Raw genomic sequence first — 17,663 nt, 5'->3', positions numbered from 1 at the left:
CTCAGCAACACCAAAAGACCCGGAAGACCACAGAAAACAACTGTGGTGGATGACCGAAGAATTCTTTCCCTGGTGAAGAAAATACCCTTCACAACAGTTGGCCAGATCAAGAACACTCTCCAGGAGGTAGGTGTATGTGTGTCAAAGTCAACAATCAAGAGAAGACTTCACCAGAGTGAATACAGAGGGTTCACCACAAGATGTAAACCATTGGTGAGCCTCAAAAACAGGAAGGCCAGATTAGAGTTTGCCAAACATCTAAAAAAGCCTTCACTGTTCTGGAACAACATCCTATGGACAGATGAGACCAAGATCAACTTGTACCAGATGGGAAGAGAAGAGTATGGAGAAGGAAAGGAACTGCTCATGATCCAAAGCATACCACCTCATCAGTGAAGCATGGTGGTGGTAATGTCATGGCGTGGGCATGTAAGGCTGCCAATGGAACTGGTTCTCTTGTATTTATTGATGATGTGACTGCTGACAAAAGCAGCTGGATAAATTCTGAAGTGTTTCGGGCAATATTATCTGCTCATATTCAGCGAAATGCTTCAGAACTCATTGGACGGCGCTTCACAGTGCAGATGGACAATGACCCGAAGCATACTGCAAAAGTAACCAAAGAGTTTAAGGGAAAGAAGTGGAATGTTAGGCAATGCCCAAGTCAATCACCTGACCTGAATCCGATTGAGCATGCATTTCACTTGCTGAAGACAAAACTGAAGGGAAAATGCCCCAAGAACAAGCAGGAACTGAAGACAGTTGCAGTAGAGGCCTGGCAGAGCATCACCAGGGATGAAACCCAGCGTCTGGTGATGTCTATGCATTCCAGACTTCAGGCTGTAATTGACTGCAAAGGATTTGCAACCAAGTATTAAAAAGTGACAGTTTGATGGATGATTGTTAATCTGTCCCATTACTTTTGGTCCCTTAAAAAGTGGGAGGCACATATACAAACTGTTGTAATTCCTACACCGTTCATCTGATTTGGATGTAAATACCCTCAAATTAAAGCTGAAACTCTGCAGTTAAAGCACATCTTGTTCATTTAATTTCAAATCCATTGTGGTGGTGTATAGAGCTAAAAAGATTAGAATTGTGTCAATGTCCCAATATTTATGGACCTGACTGTATATCAAATGAAAAAAAAATATAGCATAACATACAATTGCTACATAAATCATGTTGTAATCTATTAAAAATGACCTTTCCTTTTTAATCTGCAGCGCTGTTTTCTGTAAAATCCAATGCAATGGCAACCTGGATCTGTACACAGATGGTATACAGAAATCCTTTGAAAATGTAATTTCCTGCTTGTGAGATTGGCTCACTGATTTTTTCAGAAGTCTGCCCTAAGATACAAGTCAGATTTTAGGCATCCCCTGTAATAGGAATTTCAGTTTAGGTGACATACTCCCCCAAGGGGATGCAGACCCTGCAACTTTCCCAATTAGAACACAGAGTGCACCAGGTGATTATAATGAACCAGACCCTCCCACTCCGAATTAGTCCGCATAGAACATGGTAAAACAGCTAGTTCTTCAGGAGCTAGAAAAATTAGGAAACTGCTACAAAGTTTAATCAAATGCTCACAATGTACACTCATCACCAAGAGGGGATTTTTTTTTCGCAACAAGAGTGGACTTATTCCTTAACCACTTGCCAACCAGGCCAATTCTGACATTTCTCTCCTACATGTAAAAATAAACATTTTTTGCTAGAAAATTACATAGATAGAATCCCAAAACATTATATATGTTTTTTTAGCAGAGACCCTGGAGAATACAATGGCGGTCAACATTTTATCTTGCACAGTATTTGTGCAGCAATTTTTCAAACACTTTTTTTTTGGAAAAAAAAAACCGTTTCATGCTTTAAAAAAACAGTAAAGTTGGCCCAATGTTTTTGCATAATGTGAAAGATGAAGTTACGCCGAGTAAAGAGATACCCAACATGGCAGGCTTCAAAATTGCACACGCTTGTGGAATGGCGCCAAACTTCATTCCTTAAAAATCCACATAGGTGACACCTTAAATTTTTTACTGGTCACATGTTTAGAGTTACAGAGGAGGTTTAGGGCTCACATGTGTGGTTTGAACACCGTTTTCATATGTAGGAGGGACTCACGTATGCGTTCGCTTCTGCATGCAAGCACACGGGGACAGGGGCACTTTAAAAAATTTTTTTTTTTTATTGTTCATTTTACTTAAAATTTTTTAGTTTGACACTTAAAAAAAGTGATCACTTTTATTCCTATTACAAGGCAAAAAATACGTATCAACAGTCTCACACCCACGAGGTCCCTCCCCAGCTTCTTCTGGACGCACTAGCAGATTGGGATAGAAAAAAAAAAAAAAACTTAAGATAAAAAATCCAGCTACCTTTTAAAGCACATACAACAGTTTCTTTTACTTTTTTGAGATAAGGATCTTATATAAAATTAATAAAAGCTGACCATTGCAAGAACCCCTGTCAGTGTTAAATGGTTTGTCTCAACCATCTAACTGCCACATTTGCTGGACAGCTTGTTCTGTTAAAGGAAATTTGCTGTAGGATCATCAAATGCAAATACTGAAAAAAAAAAAAATATAAAAAAAAAAAAAAAAAAAAAAGGAGAAAAAAAACCCTGCGCCATTATCAGTGCAAAAGATACTATGAACAAAAAAAAAATTAGATATATATATATATATATATATATATATATATATATATATATATATATATATATATATATATATATATATATATATATATATATATATATATATATATATATATATATATATCTATCTATCGATATCTCTATCTATATCTATAAATAAATAAAATGGGAGCAGCTACCACCAAAAAGAGAAGAAGAGCAATCACCACACTCATTTGATAGATATACAATAAAAAGCAAGTGACGCGCTCCACAAAATACATAGTATGTACCGCTTGATTACACATTAAAATTTAAGTACATGGGTTTTTTTTATGTTTTTATATTTTTCAGATTTTATATTTTGCAGGATTTGTGTATATCAAGACAGATATATATATTGTGCGGCATGCTTTTTATTGTATATCCATCAAACACAAGGAAACGAATGCAGCCACCACATCTATGAATTGGTAAGCTTTTTTTCGTTTTTTTTGGGGGGGGGGGGGGCTTAATACCGCTTTACATGTCATGTTCACAAGCATTAGAGAACAGGCATGCCATTGAACAATAGAGCGTTGTAGTCTTTGCTTGTTTTTATTGTCTGCACTCATAGTTCTATTGCTAAAGGCACATTATTATATTATAAATAAATTAACGCGTTTAACTTGCCAATAGCAATACAACGCTGGAGTGCTAAAGATTGATTAAAGGAGAAGTCCAGCCTGAGTTTGTTTGGCTGGGGTTCTCCTATGGGTCACAAGAATGCAATTCGCTTTGCATTCCTGTGACCCGTTTTCAGCAGAGAGTGGTAGTCTGCTCTCTGCTGACGTCACTGGAATCAGTCCAGGCACCGCGTCAAAGTCTGGATCCGCCAGGTGCCCGGACTGATGCCGGTCTCAGCCTCTCAGTGATCCCTTGAGACAGCCGCTCCCCGCCCCTTCACAGCTCAGCGCTCCAATGAACGTGGGGGGGGGGCAGAGCGGAGAGCTGCTGACTGACAGACAGCAGCTCTCTGCTTGGGGAGCTGTGAGAACCGAGCCACTGGCGGTGTTCGGTTGCTCAGTTCTCAGTGAAGAGATGTGAGGGGACAGATGCAGCATCGAACCAATGCTGCATCCACCTAGGTAAGTATGAATCTACAAAAATAAAAAAACACAACACACTTCTCTTTTAACTGGCAAACACAAAACATGTTCAGCCCCCAATGTATGCACTATAGACCACAGAGCAGCCCAAATATATTATATATATATATATATATATATATATATATACACACACACACACAATATTATATATAAAAAATGAGAGCAGCTACCACCAAAATGAGCAATCACCACACTCATTTGATAGATATACAATAAAAAGCAAGTGACGCGCTCCACAAAATACACAGTATATACCGCATGATTACACATACCCCCAATGTATGCACTATAGACCACAGAGCAGCCCAAATGCACGCACTGCAGAGGTTTTTCCTGGTCTCGCCAACAGACACCCCATATAACTTTAATGTATAACTATGGACTTCATGGTTAACTATGGATGTATTTAAAAAAATAAAAAAAAAACAAAACAAAACAAAAAAAGTGTGTCTCAGCATTTATTAGTGCATCTGCACTAAATGTTTTACCTTAGCCCCCCCCCACAAGATCTCACAAATACCAGTTGATCTGGAGATTGAAGTTGCATGTGATAAGCTGGTAACACTGCTGCATTGCTTCTAAAATTCAGAGCAAAGTTGTCACCCTCGTGTAGGCTGTTCCCTGTTTGCACTACATAGGGAGGAGATGTTGCTGCAGGGGGCGTGGTTATCAGCATCGTCACTGCCGTTTAACAAACCTGTAGGCTGTCAATAAGTGCCTGGCCACACCTAGCTCCGCCCACTGTTTGTTGGATTGACAACACTGCCTCTGCTGCTGAATCCTTCCCGCTGTGAAGCTGCAGTGTCTGTGAAGCACGACTGAAGGAGGATTTGGCCCAGTCAGGCGAGATAAATGAAGTTTCTTGTTTACGTTATCAGGCTTGTGTTTTTGTTTTGTTTTTTTAAAGCGGTTCTTCTTACCACTGCAGGTCCCCGGCACCTCCATCTTGGATGCCGGAGCAGGCTGTGGTTCCTTGCAGCCTCTTAGGACATGTGACGTGTCCAAGGAGGAAGGGCAAGATGTGCCACCCTTGCCTAGGTGAGGAAAGCAGATGTGGGACTGGATACCAATAAAAGTTGGATATCAAAAAAAAAAATAAAAAACCCGTAAGGGTTTACAGGCTGGGGAAGGAAACGAACTAGCAGTACTTTTTAAGTTAAGTACCCCTTTTACGTTGCACTGGCTGCAGCATGATGCAAGGCAATGTATTGAAACGCACTGCAGGGTATTACATGATGTACTTGTTTTTAGCATACACTACTGCAATGTGAACTGGGCTGGTAGGAGACAAGGTAAGGTGTCCCTAAATTCATAAGGGCCTAAATGAGACTACCACTCAGTAGCCCCGTCCAGTCACAGGCTATTTCAAGCCGACGGGTTGCAAAAGTGCATTAAAACACCAGGATTGGACATACACAGGCTTAACGCCTAGTGTGCAACTAGATTTAGCCTCCCTTTTAGCATATAAGCTCAATACGCATTAAAGACATGCTGGTAGGTTAATGAGATCCTGTCTAAATTGGCCCTAGTATATGTGTGAATGTGTGTTAGGGACCTTAGGCTGTAAGCTCCTTAAGGCCAGATTCACACCTATGCATTTTTAGTGCTTTTTGCATTTTGCAGATTTGCACTACAGAACATATTCCATAGAAAGCCATTTTAAATTGACTGTAGTGCAAATCAGCAAAATGCAAAAAGCACTAAAAATGCATAGGTGTGAATCCAGCCTAAGGGTAGGGACTGATGTGAATGTACAATGTATATGTAAAGCGCTGCGTAAATTGACGGCACTATACAAGTACCTGAAATAAATAATAAATGGCTTCCTGGGTAAGGAACAGCCAAACTGCTACTAAAGTGAGGTTGAGGAAGATAATTTCTTGTCTCAGGTCATACACCCTTGGCAAGACTGAGCACAACTTTCATATGGAACAAACTGACAGTTCTACCTGGTGCTGGTGGGCTGGCCCCTCAAGCGGAACTATGGGCAAATATAAAGGAGGACTTATTATAAAAACTTTGCATTTATGTATACATCAATAAACTTATTTACCCAACTCAGACTGGAAGAGTGAGAAGCTGCACAAGCAGCCAATTAGTTCTTGGAACTCGCTGAGGAGGAGAGAGCAGAGTGACAGAGGGAGGAGCTCATCAGTCTGCTGCTTCCCCTTCACTGTCCAGTCATGATCCGGAGGAAAAAAAAAAAAAACACAGGCGAGTAATACTTATGCTGGCCATACACTATACGAAAAATCGGCCATTTAGACCGCTCGTTTGTTTTTTTGGCCAGTTAATGGGCACAAAATCGATAATCGTTGGGACATTTTTGAGCCGAAAAAACTAAGAACAAGGTTAGAAATTTTATACCGAACGATAAATTAAAAAGGTTAATGTGTTTCCCGCCCAAACTGTTTGCACTAGGTATATGTAAAAAAAAAAAAAAAAACGAACAAAAATGTATTTATTTATGTCCACTGAACGATTTATCGGCCATTACATGATGGCACAATCATTTGCGGTCACGGCCGAAATTTCGTTTTTCGAAAATGGGTTCGGACGATTTTTCGCATAGTATATGGCCAGCATTAGCTGCACGAGAGAGAGAGAAAAAAAAAAATCACGTCTGTATTAACACCGGACAGGGTTGTGACGTGTGTCAGGACTCCGTAAATCTCAAGCCTGGTTGGAGAGACGTGTATATCTTTTGGCATGTAGACCAGCTCCCATGTGTGTATTCACCATTGCATTTAGCTTGAGTTCAGCTGTAATTCTACATATATACGTAGAAGCAGATATTTTAGGGGACTGATAAAACCGCTTGTCACCTGTAGGACTTCATACGACATCCTAGACAGTTTCAGTGGTTGTACCAGGATGATGGAATTAGTATAAACATTTTCAGGAGGCGATTCTCTCATGTAAAAGTGCTTCAAGTGGCTATACAGCTACTTGATCACTTCTACGGGCGGTGGACGGGAACCCCCACGCCCCGCCATCTTTACCGAGCTCGCCCGTTCGATCGGGGAGCCCGGTAACGTTGCGACCACTTCAGCCACATTCCTTAGGAAGAGTGGAAGGAACGGACTTTCGCACCCCCCTTCTGAGCCATCAGAATTTGTCACTTCCGGATCGTTTGTTGACAAGACGTTATTGGCTTGTACAGCATCTGATCAAACCAATATTGGTTTGATCGGATGTTTTGGAGGCCAAAGAAGAGATTTGGAATGTAAAAGACCCCAGATCTCGCCATAGAGGTTGTCATGGCCCACGTTGTTCATCCCTTGATAACAATAAAGTTGATAAATAAAACAAACTTCGGCCAAGTTGGCCGGGTACAGTTGTTTCACAGTTTTATGCACTCCTAAAATGTTATATATCATTTCTGTGATTAGTCTATTGCTCTTCTAATTTATATCCCCTGCGTGGGAAATATTCATAGGTATGTCCATTTTGGTATTTTTTTTGTGCAATAATAAAACAATTTTAAATGCAAAGCGCCCTCACCCCCCTCGCCATGCTCACACCCAAGTGCAAAAGCACACATAGATCCTCGGATGCATATGTAAACTGTGATTGCACCACACGTGAAGCATCACTATGAATGTCAGAGCAAGCTCAATCATTTTAGAACCAGACCTCCTTTGTAAACCTAAACTGGTAACCCGTAAAGGTTTTTAAAGTGTCGCCTTTGGATATTTTAAAGGTATCATAGTTTGGAGTCATTCCATGGGCACCCGTGATTTTAAAGCGTGGCAAGTTAAAGTGGAGTTCCACCCACTTTTACAACTCTTTAGCATCCTTCACTAAACTGCGCACTGTAAACAAATTCGATATTTAAAAAAAAAAAAAATTTCTCAGCACCTACTGTATATCTGCTGTATTCATTTTTTACTTCCTCCTCCCTGGCCATGGCCCATCGCATCATTTCCTGTATGCAATGCCCTCTGGGAAGGGGCGGCAACTTCCTCTGGGAAGGGGCGGCAACTTCCTCTGGGAAGGGGCGGCAACTTCCTCTGGGAAGGGGCGGCAACTTCCTCTGGGAAGGGGCGGCAACTTCCTCTGGGAAGGGGCGGCAACTTCCTCTGACACTGCCATTGCTATGGAAACCTGACCTGAAACCTATTACACTGCTTGTGCTGCACTGAGCATGTGCGAGATCTGCAAGGATGAGATCCAGGAAGAAATACAGTCTGGCTTCAGATGCCCACACTTAAGATGGCCACGGCCTGCTGTAAGTTTATAAAATAACAAACTACTGCTATAAACTAACAAGACAGACCTTAGTTTACAGACTAACTTCACTAGAATACATTAGAGCCCTTGCACACTGGGGCGGCGTCGGCGGTAAAACTCCGCTATTAATAGCGGCGTTTTACCGTCGGTATGCGGCCGCTAGCGGGGCGGTTTTACCCCCCGCTAGCGGCCGAGAAAGGGTTAAAAACCACCGCAAAGCGCCTCTGCAGAGGCGCATTGCCGGCGGTATAGCCGCGCCGTCCCATTGATTTCAATGGGCAGGAGCGGTAAAGGAGCGGTATACACACCGCTCCTTCACCGCTCCGAAGATGCTGCTAGCAGGACTTTTATTACCGTCCTGCCAGCGCATCGCTCCAGTGTGCAAGCCCTCGGGGCTTTCACACAGGAATACATGCAGCGGCACTTTCGGGGCGGTTTGCAGGCGCTATTATTAGCGCAATAGCGCCTGCAAACCGCCCCAGTGTGCAAGGGCTCTAAAGCTTGGGTACTATAGGGGTATTTTTATTTAAAAAGTATAATTTCGGCCGGAACACCACTTTAAGTTTCTATTTACTTGGCGTGACATCTCCTTTTATAATTTATCTAAAGAGGGGTAACATCGTATTTGTGTACACTAAAAACTCATTAAAGTCCATTTAGGATTTGAAAAAAAGCACTGCGCAAATACTGTGCAACACCCACCATGTTAATCTCTAGGGCCTCTGCGCATATTAAAAAAATAATAATAATAAAGTTATATAGCTATTAAATTATTTTTACATGTGGGAGAGAAATGTCAGGATTGGCCTGGGGTCAAGCAGACAATTACATCAAATGTTATTAAAAAAAAATAACATGAAGTCAATTCAGCTGAACATTGTTCAACCATAAAAAATAAACAAGCGATGCACAGGAATAAATCTCCATACATCATACCTTTGCGAGTTAAGCCCAGCAAGCTCAATTTGTAAATCTTGTACACAAGGATAATAATCTTTATTTTCAGCCATGTGACTCTTATTTGTAGGACTTATTTGGCTCAGCTGACCAAAAAAAAGCCTTTTGCTTTTTTTTTTTTTAAACCACTTAAGGACCAAGCCTAACCAAGTTAAAAAGAATTATTTTTTGCTAGAAAATTACTTAGAACCCCCAAATATTATAGGCAACCTAGAGAATAAAATGGTGGACGTTGCAATACTTTGTCACACCGTATTTGCGCAGCGGTCTTACAAAACGCTATTTTTTTTGGGGGGGGGGGTCTTTTTATTTATTTAGAAAATAAGAAAACTAAGCCCATTTTTTTTTTCATATTATAAAAGAATGTTACGCCGAGTAAATCGAAACCCAACATGATGTCATGCTTCAAAATTGCGCCGGTTCGTGGAATGGCGACAAATTTGAGACTTAAAAATCTCCATAGGAGGCAGGTTATCAGTTATGAGTTAGAGCCCTTTCACACTGGGGCGGGCAGAGGCGGAAAAGCGCCGCTATTGTGAGCGCCGCTTTACCGTCGGTATGCGGCTGCTAGCGGGGCGGTTTTACCCCCCACTAGGCCTCTGCAGAGGCACTTTGCCGGCGGTATAGCCGCGCCGTCCCATTGATTTCAATGGGCAGGAGCGGTATACACTCCGCTCCAAAGATGCTGCTAGCAGGACTTTTTTTACCTTCCTGCCAGCGCATCGCTCCAGTGTGAAAGCCCTCGGGGCTTTCACACTGGAATGAAAGCAGCGGCACTTTCGGGTCGGTTTGCAGGCGCTATTATTAGCGCAATAGCGCCTGCAAACCGCCCCAGTGTAAAAGGAGCCTTACAGAAGAGGACTTTTGCTATAATTATTGTTTTCGCTCTGACGATCGTGGCGATACCTCACATGTGTGGTTTGAACACAGTTTACATATTCGGGCGTGACTTACGTATGCGTTCGCTTCTGCGCGCATGCACAGAGGGACGGGGCACTTTAAAAAAAAAAAAGTTAAAAAAAAAAATTCTTATTTTACTATTTTTTATTTTTACACTATCCCTTAAAAAAAAAAATGTAAACATGCTTTGTTATAGAAAAAAAAAAGCATGACAGGACCTCTTGTCTCACATTTTACACGTAAAAGAAAATTACAAAAAAAAAAAAAAATTTTCCCCTCCTCAATAAAACAAAAGAGTCCCTTTAAGGCAGCTGGGCGAAAGTGACGTTTGATGTCGCTCCCATCATCCAATGGGCTAGAGTTGAGTGGGGGCCATCATTCCCTCACTCGTCTCCCTGACTCTAAGGGGAAAACATCGGATTGCCTCCGCCGCTACCGACAGTTCCGGTATGCGGAGGAGATGACCGGGACGCGGCGGGAGGAGAGTGGGCACCTCACCCACCGCCGCTAAAAGTCATCTTGCGGCGAATGCACTGGAGACCACTTATCTTAAAGCGGACCGGTTGAAGAAAATATTGGGGTTATGGCAGCTATCTGCTACAATAACTGTATGTAACATCAAAGTAGCAACGTAAATCCACGGTGGGCAGTCCGGAAGTGGTTAAAGAGCAAATAAAGTCCGCAGGTACTCACCTCTGCTCCACTGATATGGTGCTGACATCTTCTCCCTGGCGTCGGGACCTCAACCTTCTTGACCGGCCGGTGGGAGATGACGCAACTCCCATACATGCGCACAGGAGCACAGTCATTCCGGCACTGAGTCATCTAATTTTTTGAATTTTTTAAAAGATAAGTATGGGATTTATTTTTCCCCGATCAAACTTGATGCTGCATCTGTCCCCCCGCCGGCTTCAACACTGAGAACTGAACGATCTAACACCGCCGCCTATCACTCGGTTCTCAGAGCTCCCTGAGCAGAGAACTGTTGACTGTCAATTTGCTGAGAGGCTGAGCCTGGTGCCGGTCCAGGCATGAGTGCGGATCCTGACACGATCTTGCCCGAGCCTGGACCAATACTGGCGTGAGCCGACAGCGGGCTTCAGCTAGCTGTCAACTGAAAATGGGTCACAGGTGTGCAGAACGAATTGCAAAATACAGCCAAACGAGCTTTCCCTGTACTTCCCCTTTAACTTCAGTTCTGCTTTAAATGAAAGCGATCATTATCCTGCTCTATAGGACTTCTCAAATCAGGCTAACGAAATATATTACAGACACAGAATTATAAGTGCATCCAGCCCAGAAATAGGAGGCGCGCGAAATTATTTTTTATATATATATATATATATATATATATATTATATACACATACATACATACATATACATACACATTTGTGCTCATAAGTTTACACACCCTGGCAGAATTTATGATTTCTTGGCCATTTTTCAGAGAATATGAATGATAACACAAAAAGATTTTTCACTCATGGTTAGTGTTTGGCTAAAGCCATTTATTAACAATCAACTGTGTTTACTCTTTTTAATCACAAACTAGACAAAATGACCCTGATCAAAAGTTTACATGCCCTTGTGATTTTGGCCTGATAACATGCACACAAGTTGACACAAAGGGGTTTGAATGGCTATTAAAGGTAACCATCCTCACCTGTGATCTGTTTGCTTGTAATTAGTGTGTGTGTATAAAAGGTCAATGAGTTTCTGGACTCCTGACAGACCCTTGCATCTTTCATCCAGTGCTGCACTGACGTTTCTGGATTCTGAGTCATGGGGAAAGTAAAAGAATTGTCAAAGAATCTGCGGGAAAAAGTAGTTGAACTGTATAAAACAGGAAAAGAATATAAAACGATATCCAAGGAACTGGAAATGCAAATCAGCAGTGTTCAAACTCTAATCAAGAAGTGGTAAATGAGGGGTTCTGTTGAAACCAAACCACGGTCAGGTAGACCAACTAAAAATTTCAGCCACAAATGCCAGGAAAATTGTTCGGGATGCAAAGAAAAACCCACAAATAACTTCAGGTGAAATACAGGACTCTCTGAAAACATGTGGTGTGGCTGTTTCAAGATGCACAATAAGGAGGCACTTGAAGAAAGATGGGCTGCATGGACGAGTCGCCAGAAGAAAGCCATTACTACACAATTGCCACAAAGTGAAGAAAAAAAAAAAAGGGGATTTTGGGACTTTAAATGAGGTTTCGGGGGCCATTCATATCCCCTCCTCCATCCAGGTTCAATATATTAAAAAAGAGAAAGAGGTGGGCCTTTACATGAAGCACAGGGAAGCAAAGAGAATTGGGTAAAAAAAACAGCTTTTAATTGGTTCAAATTATCATGAAATTGTATATTTAATTTTTTGCATTTTGCTATATATCTATATTTTTACAATCCATTAGAACTAAATACACATTAATTAGCACTCCAACAAGGAGTTTTTACAGCATTATGCAAATACATGGGACAAATTGATGCATTATACACATTGCAAATAATACCTATACAGATAATTGACGCACTAAAGCGTCACTTAAAAGAGATAAGGGAAAGGTGAAATGGGTTAAAATGAACGGCCATAAAGAATTCATGAATAAACATATCAGTAGTTGTAAGCTCTACGCGTTTCGAGGCCTTATAGCCACTCATCAGGAGAAAAACCGCAGTGATCATCTATAAATAAGAAAAACAATCCTATTTAATGATCTAAAGGACTCATGTGGGCAAATACAAAACATGAGAGAGACCCCCCATATAGTTATTTAGCCCACACACTTACATATACATCTGTTCAATGGTGGTACGGCCATGAGAATCCCAGACCCGCCACAAACGCCACTTCCGGGAGCTGAGGGGGTGTGACAGGGCAACAGCAACCCACACAAACTGCGCCCCGAGTGGGCCGGTATGTATAAAGTGACGCAAGTGTAGGCTGAATGGGGGAGCCCCAATATGGGGAACCTGTGTAAAAAATGTGACAAGGACAAAATGAAAAGAAATAAGGGTGATGTAAAAATGTGTGGGAAAGAGTTGAGGAAAGTGAAAGATGGAAGTATTGAGAAAAGGGAGAAAAAGAAAAAAAAAATGCCACAAAGTATCCCGCTGACAATACGCCAACACAGAGACAAGCCTCAAACCTTCTGGCACAAAGTTATTTGGAGTGATGAGACCAAAATTGAAGCGTTTATGGTTGTGGCCAAAAAGCTCATTTGGAGAGGAGTCAACAAGGCCTATGATGAAAGGTACACCACCCCTACTGTGAAACACAGAGGTGGATCGCTGATGTTTTGGGGATGTCTGAGCTACAAAGGGATAGGAAATTTGGTCAAAATTGATGGCAAGATGAATGCAGTATGTTATAAAAAAATACTGGAGGAACATTTACATTCATCAGCCAGGAAGCTGCGCATGGGACGTACTTGGACATTCCAACATGACAATGATCCAAAACACAAGGCCAAGTGGACCTGTCATTGGCTACAGCAGAATAAAGTGAAGGTTCTGGAGTGGCCATCTCAGTCTCCTGACCTCAATATCATTGAGCCCCTCTGGGGAGATCTCAAATGTGCAGTTCATGCAAGACAGCCCAAGAATTTACAGGAACTGGAGGCTTTTTTTGCCAAAAGGAATGGGCAGCTTCACCATCTGAGAAGATAAAGAGCCTCATCCCAAAGTACCACAAAAGACTTCAAGCTGTCATTGATGTTAAAGGGGACAATACACGGTATTAAGGACTGGGGTATGTAAACTTTTGATCAGGGTCATTTGGGTAGATTCTGTTGCCATTATGATTTATATAAAAAAAAAAAAAAAAAAAAAGAAGAAGAAGAGTAAAACACAGTTTATTGATAATAAATGGCTTCCTGAAACACTAACTATGAGTGAAAGAAAAGTTTTTGTGTTATCATTCATATTCTCTGAAAAATGGCCAAGAAATCATAAATTCTGCTAGGGTATTGTAAACTTATGAGCACAGCTCTATCTATCCATCGATAGAGAGATATATAGATAGATATGTATATATCTATATAGATAGATATGTATATATCTATCTCTATCTAAATATAGAGAGATAGAATATCATCGATAGATAGATAGATAGATAGATAGATAGATAGATAGATAGATAGATAGATAGATAGATAGATAGATATTATGAGTACACAGTGTGTGGAATATATTGTATATAGAACATATGAGCTATGCAGAAATATAGGACAGATTGGGGTTTATGTACTAAAGCTGGAGAGCGCACAATCAGGCTCACTTCTTCTTCCAGGCTTTATTGCCCAAGCTTAATTCAACAAGCTGAAGTTAGAAGCTGATTGGTTTCTATGCAGAAGTGAGCCTGATTTTGCACTCTCCAGCTTTAGTAAATGAACCCCAGCGTGTAGAATATACTGTATACAGAGGAGGAGTACACAGTGTATAGAATATACTGTATAAAGAGTATATAAGGAGTGCACAGTGTATAGAATAAACTGCGATGTGCGATTTGACATTTTAACAGAGCATTTTGAAATCGTGGGCAAAATTGCAGGAATTCCGCCCCGCCATTCAAAGCGCCTATGTGTGAACGGAGCCTAATTGAACAGGCTGAAGTTAGAAGCTGAATGGTTACTGTGCACAGCTACACCAGATCCTGAGCTCCAGTTTTAGTGAATCTCCCCCATAGTGTAGATGGTACAATGTATACAGGAGGTATTGTGACGTGTAAAAGGGAGCACGCCGGGTATAGAGCGATTACACGAGATGCATACAGGTATATAATGAGGTGTACACACAGGGTAGATGGTAAAATGTATGGAGAGATATACACACTTGCATGTGGGGAGTATACAATGTACATATACAATGAGAAGTAAAAAAAAAAAAATATATATATATACACACACACATACATAAAATGAGGGGTATACAATGTATATACCGAACATGGTGAAAGGTCTGGGGGATAAAAACATATCGAGAGCGACTTCGGGAAAAGGAAGGGAAAAGGAAGGGAAAAGGAAGGGAAAAGGAAGGGAAAAGGAAGGGAAAAGGAAGGGAAAAGGAAGGGAAAAGGAAGGGAAAAGGAAGGGAAAAGGAAGGGAAAAGGAGGACATGATTGAAACCTTTAAAATACATGAAGGGAGTGAATACGGTTCAGGAAGGTTCAGTATGGAAAAAAAAAAAAAATCAAGAACACAGGGACATGACCTCTAACTGGAGGAAAAGTTCAAAACGAATCTTAGAAAAGTATTATTTTACTGAAAGGATAGTTGATTGGAATAAACTACCAGCAGAGGTAGTGGGACAGTCAACAATAAATGGCTTCAAGCATGCTTGGGATAAACATAGATCTATAGTCAAAAAACAAAGTTAACGAAAAAAAAAAAAAAAAAACAAATGAACAGACACGATGGACTGCTTTCTAGACTTTTTCCGCCACCACTTTTCTATATAGATATACAATGAGGAGTGTACAATGTACATATATACACAATCACTGTATATCTATATACATTGTATTACAAGGTATATAGATATATAATGCATATAGAGATACAATGAGGTGTAAATAGGTATGTTATGGGGTGTACTGTATACAGAGGTAATATTACATGCAGACAGTATATCTCTCTATATCTAGTGTACGGGGAGCACACAGGATATACAGAGAAAATGTGAGGTGTATATAATGAGGTGCAGACAATGTATATAAATATTTGGTATCTATGGTACAATGTATAGGGAAGTATATACAATGTGTGTGTACATACAGTATATAATGAAGTGTATACAGAAGTAATATGGAGGTATATGGGATGTATACAATGGTAATATGGAGGTATATGGGATATATACACAATGTATATGGGATGTATACAATGTATATGGGGGTATACAGAGGAATATGGGATGTGTACAATGTATATGGGGGTATACAGAGGAATATGGAATGTGTACAATGTATATGGGGGTATACAGAGGAATATGGAGGTATATGGGATGTAAACAATGTTTACGGGGGTATACCGAGATAATATGGAGGTATACGGGATGTATACAATGTATATAGGGGTATATAGAGGTATATGGAATGTATATGGGGTATACAGAGGTAATATAGAGGTATATGGGATGTATACAATGTATATGGAGGTGTATGGGGTGTATACAATGTATATGGGATGTATACAGAGGTAATATGGAGGTATACGGGATGTATACAATGTATACAGAAGTAATATGGGGTGTATACAATGTATACGGGGGTATGGAGCGGTAATACGAGGTATATGGGTGGTATAGAGAGGTTATAGGAGGTATATACAATGTATATGAGGGGTATAGAGAGAGAATGAGGGTATATATGGAGTATACAATGTATATGAGGAGTACTCTGAGGTAATGTGAGGTATATACAATGTATATGGGAGTATAGAGAGGTAATGTGAGGTATATACAATGTATATGGGAGTATAGAGAAGTAATGAGGTATATACAATGTATATGAGGAGTATAGAGAGGTAATGTGAGGTATATACAATGTATATGGGAGTATAGAGAAGTAATGAGGTATATACAATGTATATGAGGAGTATAGAGAAGTAATGAGGTATATACAATGTATATGAGGAGTATAGAGAGGTAATGTGAGGTATATACAATGTATATGGGAGTATAGAGAGGTAATGTGAGGTATATACAATGTATATGAGGAGTATAGAGAGGTAATGTGAGGTATATACAATGTATATGAGGAGTATAGAGAGGTAATGTGAGGTATATACAATGTATATGAGGAGTATAGAGAGGTAATGTGAGGTATATACAATGTATATGAGGAGTATAGAGAGGTAATGTGAGGTATATACAATGTATATGGGAGTATAGAGAGGTAATGTGAGGTATATACAATGTATATGAGGAGTATAGAGAGGTAATGTGAGGTATATACAATGTATATGGGAGTATAGAGAGGTAATGTGAGGTATATACAATGTATATGGGAGTATAGAGAGGTAATGTGAGGTGTATGGAGACATAGAATGTATATGAGGAGTACTCTGAGGTAATATGAGGTATATACAATGTATATGAGGAGTATAGAGAGGTAATGTGAGGTATATACAATGTATATGGGAGTATAGAGAGGTAATGTGAGGTATATACAATGTATATGAGGAGTATAGAGAGGTAATATGAGGTATATACAATGTCTATGAGGAGTATAGAGAGGTAATGTGAGGTGTATGGAGACATAGAATGTATATGAGGAGTACACAGAAGGTTACAGAGCGGTAATATGAGGTGTATACAGAGTACACACGCCCCCCGGACCCGGTCTCCCTTCCTCTTACCGGGGCCCGCCGCTCTCCTCCTTCCCACCCTCCGCTCCGCCAGCGAGAGATGATGCTGCCGTTGTCGTGCCCCGCGCGCGCAACCGCCGGAGCCTCGCGAGATTTCCACCCGCGTGCACACCGCTCTCTCTCCTTCGTCTCCGCCCCTGTGGCGATTGCCCGTGTGCGCGCCTCTCAGAGAAAGGGAAAGGTGGTGAAGGAAGAAGGTGGGGGGGGGGCGCGCTTTCAGAGATTGCTCCACAGCGGCCACTGGCGGCCGCATCCTGCGTTACCATAGAGACAGTGCGAGGCAACTCAGTTCCAGCAATGCCCCCCACCTCTCTTAAATTCTCTCACTACAAGTCATAACAAAAATATGCGGGGGGGGGCTCCCACCTCTGCGCTCCTGAAAATGCAGACTGCCTGGCTGCGCCTTCTCTAACCCT

General features: G+C 41.0%; 1 protein-coding gene across 1 annotated transcript in view; it reads right to left on the bottom strand.

Moving 5' to 3' along the window:
* EXTL3 (exostosin like glycosyltransferase 3) overlaps nt 1-17,384 on the bottom strand; it is a 164,108-nt gene extending 146,724 nt beyond the window's left edge. The window contains exon 1 of the mRNA XM_073624869.1: nt 17,239-17,384. The gene's annotated coding sequence lies outside the window, so the exon portion shown is untranslated. The remainder of the gene's footprint in view (nt 1-17,238) is intronic.
* Nucleotides 17,385-17,663: the final 279 nt, after the last annotated feature.

Source organism: Aquarana catesbeiana, linkage group LG04, assembly GCF_042186555.1.
Source record: "Aquarana catesbeiana isolate 2022-GZ linkage group LG04, ASM4218655v1, whole genome shotgun sequence".
In the NCBI taxonomy this organism is placed as follows: Eukaryota; Metazoa; Chordata; class Amphibia; order Anura; family Ranidae; genus Aquarana; species Aquarana catesbeiana.
This window is presented reverse-complemented; position numbering and strand designations above follow the sequence as displayed.